General features: G+C 40.1%; 1 pseudogene; it reads right to left on the bottom strand.

Moving 5' to 3' along the window:
* Nucleotides 1–2,822: 2,822 nt before the first annotated feature.
* LOC127644838 (forkhead box C1-A-like) lies at nucleotides 2,823–6,177 on the bottom strand (annotated as a pseudogene).
* Between the last annotated feature and the right edge of the window lie 6,324 nt (nucleotides 6,178–12,501).

Genomic DNA, 12,501 nt, shown 5'->3' with positions numbered 1-12,501 from the left:
TGTTTGTTTACTGGGGGGGCTTCAGTCACCGCTGACCCACCTCCTGAAAGAAGACGTAAACAGCTGATCAGCAGATGTTTTGCTGGATTTTTCACCCTTTTGGCACAATTAACACAACCAGCCTGCGAAATAACAAACCAACTAACAATGTGAATAAATATTTAGAAAACATATTTCACCAGTCGTTTTTATCTGTCCAGTTTGTGGATACACGCCATCAGAAAACAGTGGATCGGAAAATATATATATATATATATATGTGTGTGTGTGTGTGTGTGTGTGTGTGTTAAAAACAGTCTCTATGCATGCACAGTATTATCATGACCTCTTATATCTTCAGCAGACCACAAGCACCAACATTGTCACAATCTTGACAGAAAGTAATATTCATTGACCGAAATTATTTCTGAAAATAAACATAGTTCAGTAAAAAACAGCTGACATATGAGAGTTTCATATAACAGTTCTGAATCCATAATCGAGATGTATTATTGTGATTGATACATGAGCAGATCTGTGTTTGATCTTTATAGAACACACTCTTTAAAATGTGAGTTTTATTTCTATTTTATATAGAAGGATATAATGTGCCTGTATATGAGGTCTGGCTGTAAATATTTGTTCTTTTTAGGTAAACTGGATTCATGTTGGTTTTAATTGAGCCACAGTTGTATAGATGAGTTATAGTTTATCCTTCTAACAACTGTTCAGATGAAACTGATATTTAGTTCTCCTCTTCACAGTGACCGGAAATGGAAACGGGGTGTTTGGAAGAGAGAAATATTAAAGGAATGCTGAACACAATCAGTTTGTTTGGGGTGTCTGATTCACACGTCTGTTCTGGGGTTTGAGAAGGGGTGTGGGAATGCTAACAGGAATGTAGAGGAATCATAAGCTGAATAGACTATGGAGAATTATGTCAGAAAATATACATTTCTGAACACAAACATGGATGCAATCCAACTGTGTCACAACTTCTGATTAATTCTAATAAAACAAAAATACAAATACAAAAATAGACGATTTTAGAAAGTAAAAATCAAACCAAGTAATGCGAATACAGATCACCCTATGTGTGTGTGCGGTAGTACATTTAAACCTCTCCGAACGCATTGTGTTTTACAACTCAAAGAATAAGTGTATATATATATATATATATATATAAATATATGTAGAGAGAGAGAGAGAGAGAGAGAGAGAGAGAGAGAGAGAGAGAGCTTATTTGTGCCTTCATAAACATCTTCAAAGTAGTCCACGTTTTAGAACGGAAAGTGTGGGTTATTGTGGAGGGGATACCCTTAAATTGGAAGATATTGTGTGTTAAATTTAAAGTTATCGTTCCACTATAATTCATATTTCATATTTAGACAATATTTGGTCTTTATTCTACTTTTTTGAGATTTGCGTGATAGGCTGATTAAACTAACAGCTTGTGGCAGAGCAGAATGGGCATTTACAGCTCAACACCAGACGATATTCGGTGGCATGTTTCTTATTCTGCGATATTGCGTAAAATCGCAATATCGTCGAGAGATTACAACGCATGCAACACTTCAAGATCGGGAGATCTCTGAACCCAAAACCTCAAATGAGAGAGCCTGCGAGATGAATTTCAAACGAAAGCCTTTATGTAAGACCAAAAAGGGTCTGGTCTGTACCGGGCCTGTCCCATAATTCAGCGGGGTTCGATCAGATGGGCTGTGTTAAGAGACTGTTTCTGGAGTACACAACACATTCATTTCTCTTTCTCCTGTGGTATTGTTGGTGGTGCTCCGGCGGCCGACATCCTCCCCATTGACCCCCATCCCCTCCTGCCTTTTCCGACTCGTGAAAAATGATTCCTGCGCACTGATTGAATTTTATTCCTTCCTGAGCTGGCCCGTTCTGTGAGGGCGCCATCAATCTCGGGCTTAACACGACGTTTGTTTATTACTCGGGAAAGGCTCTAATGACTTTTATGAGCATGATTACAACTTTTTGAGGGGAGACAATGTGCTATGGAAGGCCAAAATTCTGTCGCGCATGAGCCGAACTAATATTTGTAAGCAGTTGCAAGAGGGCACACAAAGCGATTCTCTAAAATTCTCAGAAATAATTGAATTCAATATAAAAAGGAAAAACAAACTATTCATTCTTATTAATTAACATTAACAAAATAAAAAATAGTTATGCTGAAATGCATATGGAAATTGTGAACATTTTGACAATACAGACATTTTCAAACAAGATGAAAAGAATGAAATGGCAAAACCGAACGAGAAATGGACACAGTTACTTCTGTGTAAAAGAGAAAGGCGAATCTGAGACGCTTTGTTGACGCGCGAGAGTTAATTGAGCGATTAATGAACCGCTGGAATCACCATCAACCGCTCGTGCAATGAAACACGTGTGCATTCACCCTTAAAGCCTAGAACCCAGCAGTAAACAATAATAACAACAATAATAAATACCAAATAGTCCATTCCATATTATTAGCTAACATCAGCTTTACTTGCGCATTTTGATCATCTGATCGTTTAATGTGATTTAAACGCACAGATTAAAAAGCACTTCTAAAAAAGAAATACTCATTTAAATATCCATATAGCCGTTTAAAGTTTTTTTTTTTTTTACTGTTTAATGACCGATCAATTGTTGTATATTTTTTCCAAACCAAAATTGCACTTTTTTTTTAAATGATTTATTTGTGCATTTATTTTGAGTGAATTGTACACAGAAAGTTTGTTCATTTAAAATCTGAATTTGCTGCTTTTCTGAGGACGCGCCTCTTACACTGAATTAAAACGTGCTTCATGTAGTAACATAAATGAACTGGTTTTATTGAGGACAAATATACATTATTTTACAACTCTTTTTAGAGTTAGATCAGGTAGAAATAATGACAAAATGACGGGTTTTACAGTGGAAGCAGGATGTGTCTGAGGCCTCATGTTGCTGTGTTTGATCTTCTAGAGGTCACTGGAGTATCTTTGGCATGTCTGGTATGATATTAACAAAGCGAAGATGGAATGCGCAAGTAAACTCACGTGCACTGAAAACAAGAGTTGATTTGCAATGACCTGTTCCCAAAGTCCTCCCAGATCATAACAATGACACACAGTCCACGTCACACATGTGATTATTCATTAACATATAGCAAAACATGTTTTCAACATCACATGTGCAGTTGTTACCTGAAGTCGTTTTAAAAATAGATATTTTGACATCTATTATTTAAAAAAAAGCAGGTAAAATTGTTACCATGCAAAGCACATTTTAGTTTACCCGGCAAATCAATTTAACAGGTATTACTCCAACTGCTCCTGTAATTATTATAATTATTATCTTTTTTTCCCTAATAATAATTACTACTAAATAATAATAATAATAATAATAATAATAATAATAACAATATAATGCGGCTGTATTCTGATTGACTTTTGTTGTATTTTACTGCACACCAAAATATTGTGTGTCCGAAAAAAACGCATAAATATCCAATGAGTGAATTTCCCCAAAAGTCGGAAACTAAACACGGCAGCTAAAGCGGAAATATTGAATGAATATGAAATATTGATATGTTCCATTTTGAACCCCCTTTACAAAATAATGCATTACTCGGTAAAAATTGATCCATGACATTTAATATTTTGTAGTCATATATCAAACATTTCAGCTGATGAAGTTACTAAAATGTGACATTTAGAGCCCCATATCTCTGGGAATGAACCATAGTGGGCCTTAGAAATTAAGATACAAAAAGGACAGTTTGTTCTAAACCGGTATCTAAAAGGATTTTAAGATATCTTTAATACTTCTGGAGTTATTTGCACTGCGGGACATTTTTCTCCCGCAGTCGTTTTTAAATAATAATAATAATAATAATAATAATAATAATAATAATAATAAAAATAAATAGGCCTACACTAACGTGTTTAAACAGAGTTTATTAAACTAATCAGTAATTAATATATGACTTGACATATTAAGTATATTAGGGTAATAATGAGACACGGGGTAAACGCTGTAAACTGTGCCGTATTAAAGACGCTAATTTAGAGAACTGGAACAATAATACTATTCATCATTATTCCCCTATAAAATACTTCTGTAATAATTTAAGAAATCAGGCTAATATGAACTCAAATAACATGGTCATTTATTAAACAAACAATGCAGTTCCTTCAGAATACTTTTCCAAGAAAAAGACAGAATTTGAAAGAATACGGCGTTACACATGATCCGTTCCTGTTACAATGGAACAGTTTTGGACAATTAATGCAGTTCAATTTAGAAACACTTTTTGGTGTTTGGTCCATAATATTCGGCTACACTTTAGAAATAAATTACTATATGCAATTTACACGTAATAACAAGTCCAGAAACGTCTAACGCATTTCAACGTATAGCTCACAAAAACGAAGAAGACTTACGTGTTATTGGACGTAACACAGTCCTTAAACAAACCAGCATCAAGTGTGTCTGACTCGCGTTTGTGTTCTGGTGTGTGTCAAATCAATGACAAGAACGAAAAACACTTTTTGGTCAAAACTTGCTGCAGTCATACACAAAAGCCCCAGACGTGCGGTAGATGGGCTGACTCGGGGGAAACGACATTTGACAGCTGCTATTCCCGTTCACCGGTGAATTATTCATCCCGATTCTCTGCGATTCAAACATCTCTCGAACCGAATGAAAGTTCTGCTGCTGCGCGGGGTACGTCGCGCCCAGATGGCCGATGTCTCCGGCCTGGTTGAGGTACCAGGAGGCGAGGCGCCCTTGGTGCGGATGGTGGCCCTCCTGGGCCGAGCTGAGATTCCCGTGGCCCAAGGGCGACGTGGTGGTCGTGATCGAGTAGTCGGGCAAACTTTCATCCACGCTGCTGGTGGTGGTCGCCAAGAGGCCCGAGCGTTCTCCTCCGGCGTACAAGCTCATGGCCTGCATGTTGCAATGATAGGTGGCGTTGGAGGTAGTCGAGATGGAGTTCTGGTTACAGGGCGAGCTGTAAACGGACGTCTGACTCGGGGAATAGTTCAGGGACAATGTGTGGGTTATACCTGTCCGAGAGGACGCAACGAGAGACGGGGTGAGCTCGCCGGAGCCTTGAGGCGAGCCCCGGAGGGACGTCATGATGTTATCTACGCTGAAGCCCTGCGCAGGGGTCTGGCCGTGCTGCTGCTGGTGGAGGTGGTGATGTTGCGGCTCCCCGGCGCTGTCCAGGCTGATAGAGCGGGCGGACGGGATGCTGTGCGGGCTCCCGCTCGACATACTGCTGCTGTCGGGGCTCTCGATCTTGGGAACGGTGCTTAGCGTGGGCGAAACAGCCTGCGGTGGCGTAGACGTGCCGTTCTCGGTCTTAATGTCCTGAATGCGCACGGGCTGCGATCCCGGCACGGACTGTTCCTGATCGCGGCCCTGCTGCTGGCGGGACGGCGCCTCTTTAATCTGTCTGTCCTCCTTGTCCTTTAGAGCGTCCTTCTTTTTGAAACGTCGCCGTCGCCTCAAAAAGCTGCCGTTCTCAAACATGTTATACGAGTCCGGGTCGAGGGTCCAATAGCTACCTTTACCAGGTTTTTTGTCATCACGGGGCACCTTGACAAAGCATTCGTTTAGAGAGAGATTGTGCCGAATACTATTCTGCCAGCCCTGTTTGTTGTCCCTGTAGAAGGGAAAACGCTCCATTATGAACTGATAAATGCCGTTAAGGGTCACTTTCTTGTCCGGCGAGTTCTGGATGGCCATGGTGATGAGCGCAATGTAGCTGTAGGGTGGTTTGACCAAATCCTTGGGCTGAGGCTGCGGCGTGTACGGTCCATACGCCCTCGCCATGCTAGCGGGATACTGGTCGTGGGCCGCGTGAGAGTACATGCTCATGGGGGCTGGCATCCCGGTGTATCCCCCTCCGGCGGCAGCCCGGTAATAGCTTTGGTCGCTGCTGATGTAGGGCACAACTCCCAGTGAGTTGGGGCTGGAGACCGAATAGCGCGCCTGCATGTCTTCTCTCCAAACGGGGCTGGGGAACAACAGTCCTCTTTAAACGCGCCTCCTCTGACAATAATGTAAAGACAGTCGACCCAAGCGTCCGCGTTCTGCCAGTGTATTTATGAAAGACGACTATTGTAGAGGGGGTTGATCAGACTCGCGTACTTGCCACCTCTTTCTGTCGGAGCGCACATTGGAAAACTTCTGAACACTAGGCATCGGTCACTACACATAAAACTTTTGCGCACTTCAATTCTTTCCCCCTTTTGCTGCCAGGAAGACTCCTCCCAATAACATCTAAGCTGTCCAATGGGAGGTCGGGCCGTGCAAAGCGAGCGGCCACACACAAGGTTGAAGAAAAATGAGAGGTGTTGGGACGTCCCAGCCCACCCCAGCCAAACACACTTCTCCAGACGTCAATGCGCTAAACACTCGGCCAGCCACCAAATAGAAAACTTTATCTAAAGAATTGGGTCTACACTGATGACTTGATGAAGATTAAACGTCCCAACCATTCGTTTATATATAATTTAGAAGATAAATGTAATGTAGGCTATTGCGCATCATTCAAAACGACGGATTTTCATTCTATGATAATGATTATTTTTACATAAACCTCACCTAAACTTTTCCAACGAATCCCCAAAACAACATGTCTGATGGAGGTATTGTTTAAACGAGTGCAAATAACGAATTGGAATGACTCGCACCAGTTCATGAAACCCACTGGAACGACTGGGGAACATTTGGTTTTAAATCATCAATATGGGAATTGGTGTAAATAATCTCCGGTTGCGTTTTTAGCTCTTCATTCAAACTAGCTGTTCTTTAACAGTCTCGATCAAAGCGCATCAGCAGTGCAGAGGGTTTATCAGGATGAATGAAGTCACCGCATGGAGAAAGAGGTGCGAAAGTTTGCTCCAAGTGCGAGCGCGATTAAAAGCCCCGGGAAACAAATGGGCAAAGCAAAACACCTAACATGTGTCACCACTGGTCAAAAGGGGGAGAATAATGCCATCCTTCACCTGGTTTTATGGCATGCCAATAAAAGGGGCTGTCTTTATAAAATGTTTTTTTATATGTTTTCTAGAATAATGCATCATGTCTTGATGATCTGGTGCCATTTGCGGTTTAATGGATTAAAAGCGTTTTTAAACTGTGAAGTGTTTGTATAGAGTATTGATCTGATTATCATTTCATTACGGCGATCCGAAATTTGAGTCAATGTTATCCGATCATTTCAGAAGCTAAATATCCGATATTCTCGAGCAAACGTCCTGCAGTGTGTGTGTGTGTGTGTGTGTGTGTGTGTGTGTGTGTGTGTGTGTAGTGTGTGTGTGTGAGTGTGTGTGTGTGTGTGTGTGTGTGTGTGTGTGTGTGTGTGTGTGGTGTGTGTGTGGTGTGAGTGTGTGTGTGTGTGTGTGTGTGTGTGTGTGTGTGTGTGTGTGTGTGTGTGTGTGTATGTGTGTGAGCGTGTATTTATCACTTTGTGGGGACCAAATGTCCCCATAAGGATAGTAAAACCCGAAATGTTTGACCTTGTGGGGACATTTTGTTGGTCCCCATGAGGAAAACAGCTTATAAATCATACTAAATTATGTTTTTGAAAATGTAAAAATGCAGAAAGTTTTCTGTGAGGGTTAGGTTTAGGGGTAGGGTTAGGTTTAGGGGATAGAATCTAAAGTTTGTACAGTATAAAAACCATTATGTCTATGGAAAGTCCCCATAAAACATGGAAACACAACATGTGTGTGTGTGTGTGTGTGTGTGTGTGTGTGTGTGTGTGTGTGTGTGTGTGTGTGTGTGTGTGTGTGTGTGTGTGTGTGTGTGTGCCGTCACATTTGCTTTTTTTTTCATGTTCAATCTACAAAAACACATATTTTTCCCCATTCATGGGCCTGAAATGAATGCCTGCGAATATTTGGATGTAAGAGGGCCACCATGCCCGCAGATATGGAAGGACAGTGGGGGAGGGACGCAACACTGAATTGGGAATGATAAAGGCGAAGTTGCGGTCACAATATCTCTCTAATTCCCCACAGGTCGCTCTGATTAAGTGACCGAGGACTCGTTGATTCTTCACTGGTTTCTTCTTACAGGGACCCGGGCATGAACCTTTTCTTCTGCCTCAGGCTATTTGTACAATTCAGTGCTTAACCCCAAACTTCTGCCGACCCCGAGTTCCCCATTCCAACCAATTAAACAAGTTATGTCTGTATGACGTGTTGTTAAACAGCACATATACCTGCAATAGATTTATATTGTGAAGCAAAGAAATGGTGTTATAATCTTTCAACAAATAGCAAACATGAATATTTTAATGCTCAATATTGCTCATTAACATGAAAGACTAAATATTGTGTCGAATTAGACAGTCTATATATACAATTATTACTGTCGTTATTTGCTGATTATTGTTGTTTATTATTATTTTTGAAATGTAAAGGTTCGTCACAATTTTGTCTTTCATTTAAAACATCTGTTATTAATATTTTAGTTATTATCACATAAACTATGATCTGATGTTGATTTAATTTAATAATATATATTCTCAATCTAAATAGCTAAATTGAGAATGTATTTTATTTAATTGATTCAAATTAACGATTAGAACATAAAAATCACAGTTTTAAAATGTTTAGAGGGTAAAAAAAAGTCCTCATAAACGTAAAAAAATTCCCTTTATATTTATTTGCCCTATATACAATTATTGCCCTATATGGAAAAATGATATATCCTATTTATATATATTAATGTAAAGTCTGATGTTATAACATACGTCTTTTAGTTTTTCCGTTCATTTCATCTTGATGTATTACTGTTACTCAAGCTATTTCTGTTTATACATGTACACATGAATGGACCACCCTTACAATAGCAAAGTAAAGGAATTTCATTTAATGACAAAAAAATAATAAATAATAATTACTTTTTGTTTTTGCGCTTTCGCAAAATATGAACGCAAAACTATTTAACTAATAAAATATAGAAAACAGACAATATACTCTTTGAGGGAGAAACTTCCAGAAGAATATAGCCTATGAAAAAGTAACAGAATTTATGAATTTGTGTTTTATCAGATTGTAAGTTTTCATGAATAAATAAAATGCGCAAGAATAGATTTGGCTGTATGAGAGTGTCTTTAGTGCTCAACAGAAAGACTGAAGTGCTCGAAGCGCCCTCTTCTGATCACTAATGTGATGACAACGACAAATGATTTATATCTCAGACACTGCGAGTCATTCCGTGCCTTTTCCACTTTGGAAATATGAAATGTTTTGTTATGTTAATGTTATGAAAAAAAAAGGCAAAAAAAGGCATTTATTTGAGTTTCATCATTAGAGCTGCATGTTAAAGATTTTATAAGCCATACAAGTCAAGTGACATGACCAAATTCTCTCATGTCAGGTGGGCAGGGTCAGTGTGGACGTTCAGTAGGTAAAATAAGACACTATATGTTCTGTTAACACACCTTTAAACTTAAAACGACATTTTAAAATGACACTGATTGCATTAAAATCCCATATATCCTCCCATATCAGAGTGGACATGCTTTATAACATATGACTAATTACAAAATAAAGCACACACACACACACACACACACGCACACACACACTGACACACACACACTCACACACACACACACACACTCGCACACACACACACACACTCACACACACACACACACACTGCACACACACATACACACTCGCACACACACTCACACACATGCATGCACACACTCACACACACGCACGCACGCGCACATGCATGAAACGATTTGAATTGGTTGATATGAAACATTATAAATTATATTACTTGATCTGGGGACTTAAAAGGCACCAACTTGTAGGAATGTGTGGACCGAGTGCAATCCAAAGGCTTTTCCCAGATATAAAACAGAAATAAACAGACATAAAAACCACATTAAAATAACTGAAGATCACAGTTTCATAAAAACTGTTTTATTAAAATGAACAAGAAAAGTCTAAACAATGCTGTGATGTACAAAACCACATAAAAATATAATAAATAAGGGAGTATTAAAAGCCAAAATCAGAATTCATCTTCCAGACGTCTGCAACTGTTGCCTGTAGGAAGGTGTTTCAGTAAGGTCAGCTCTCTTTTACAAACCTTCAAAGTGAATAGTGTGCACTACACCGCCAAAACACCAGAAAACATCTCAGTATGATGGAGCTGATAGATGGAAATACATAATAATAATGGTTAGAAACACAACAGTTTTCTGTCCAGACATGTATCTGCACTAGAGACAATCAGTTTTCTGCACAATTCTAAACAAAGACAACATTGTGTCACGGGAATTTGTGTTCACAACAATTCCTCTTCACAGATTTTGGAGCATTGTTTTGGCCTGTGGTGCTACTATTATATATAGCTACTGTTTCTGCACAAGTGATATAATTGACCTGAAAGGTTTGGACTTTTCCTTTGATTCTAGTCAAATTACAATGAAATAAAAAGTCGTTTAATAAGAACCCTGAACAGATACATTTGATCCTACAGATAGAGATTGAAACAGGCTCTACACAGGGGAGGGATTTCAGATAATCTGTTAAAATGTATTTTTAACAGAAACCCACGATTAGCCTCATTCTATATGCTCCCCAAAATTCACAAGAATTAAGAAACAGTTTCTAAATATTTGAGTATTTTATATAAACTGTATATACAGTACTCGGTGGACTCATTTAGAAAGCATTCAATATTGTTCACTCAAGTCAGCACAGCTTGAGCTCAGTTAGCACACAAAACTGATCACACACAATCAGAACCTTCAATAGATTGATAAAAGGGCCCGAGTCAGTTCATTCAGTTTTGGAACAATGGATCCAGAGAGACGTGAAGGAAGAGGTCGAGTACACCGGAGAGGAGGAGTAGGAAGACAACGACAACAATGAAGGGCAAGGGCAAGGTGAAAAGCAGTCTCAGATTAAATGTGTGCCCCTATAGTTGATCATGTCCTTGTCAACGAGTACAGCCAAACTTGAGTCACTTCACCGTCACCTCGATCATAAGAACCTTCAGGGAGGAAAACAGGTAGGTGTACTTCAGACTGCTCTTACAACACATACATGTACTGTAGCTGTAGATGCACTATACTAATATAAAATTGCCTCACATACAAATAGTTTCTGTATGCTTCCATTTTGTAATGTTACACAAAGGATGTGTTACAGTCATCAGTGCTTCTATTTGTGTAGGACAGAGACGACCACCTGGTGGAGACTGTGTGAAAGCTTTTGTCAGAGGAGCAACAGAGGGAGCTGGTAAATATGGTCATTGCCAACAATGTAATCCGCCTGCGAGAGATTCAAAGGAGAGTGATTGAAGATAATTACCGATTTCGACGGATAAATGCCATCAGCCTCTCCACAACTGATCGCATCATCCGAAAGCACAGGTTCCGGATGAAACAGGCCTACCGCGTCCCTTTTGAACGAAACTCTGACAGAGTGAAAGACCAACGTCTGGAATATGTTCAAGTATGAGTTTTATATTGTTTCAAGTATTGTGTACCGTCACAGTACAGCAGTTTATACTGTAGCACAAAGTACATATGGTGTTCTGCAATTTGTGCCCTCTTGAACTGTTTCAGGGAAGTCATTTACTCTTGAGATAATCATGAGATTATCTGTGTTGATGAGGCTGGATTTAACTTCTCCAAAAGAAGAATGGGAAGGAACATAATTGGCCATCTATTATGAATGTCCCTGGCCAGCGAGGAGGGAACGTCATGTGCACGGCCATCAACCAACGAGTACTCCATCGCCATGTCATTCTTTGACCCTATAACTCTATGCTCCTCCTCGGTTTCCTTGATGGTCTAAGACAGCGTGTGTTCCAGCTTCACCAGAGGGAGCCAGCACAACCAGAGCAGCCTCGCTATATTGTTGTTTGGGATAACGTCAGGTTCCATCGTGCTGCTCCGGTTTGTGATGTAGTGGAGTGGTGGTGGCGTAGTGGCTAAAGCACAGGGCTGTTAATCAGAAGGTCACAGGTTCTAACCCCACAGTCACCACCATTGTGTCCTTGAGCAAGGCACTTAACTCCAGGTTGCTCCGGGGGGATTGTCCCTGTAATAATTGCACTGTAAGTCGCTTTGGATAAAAGCGTCTGCCAAATGCATAAATGTAAATGTGACCGGTTTACCAATAACCTGAGGTTTTCCAACATCTTTATGCCTGCATACTGCCCCTTTCTAAACCTGATAGAGGAGGTTTGTTCAGCATGGCGGTGGAAAGTGTATGACTGAGAACCTCACATCCGTGTTCACCTCCTCCAGGCCATGGAAGAAGCCTGCCTAGACATTTCAGTTGATGCATGCCAGGGGTGGATCAGGCATTCAAGATAATTATACCCCCACTGCCTGGCTAGGGCCAGTATGCTAGGGCCTGTGATGTTGAGGAGATTCTCTGACCTGTCCCAGATCAAAGATGGGATGATGGGGCAGAATAATTGTTTTGTTGTTGTTGTTTGGTGTATTGTACAGTACAGTTAAGAAATAAAACGTGC

Source organism: Xyrauchen texanus, chromosome 6, assembly GCF_025860055.1.
Source record: "Xyrauchen texanus isolate HMW12.3.18 chromosome 6, RBS_HiC_50CHRs, whole genome shotgun sequence".
In the NCBI taxonomy this organism is placed as follows: domain Eukaryota; kingdom Metazoa; phylum Chordata; class Actinopteri; order Cypriniformes; family Catostomidae; genus Xyrauchen; species Xyrauchen texanus.
Note: the sequence above shows the minus strand (reverse complement) of the source record. Positions and strands in the feature narration are given on the sequence as shown.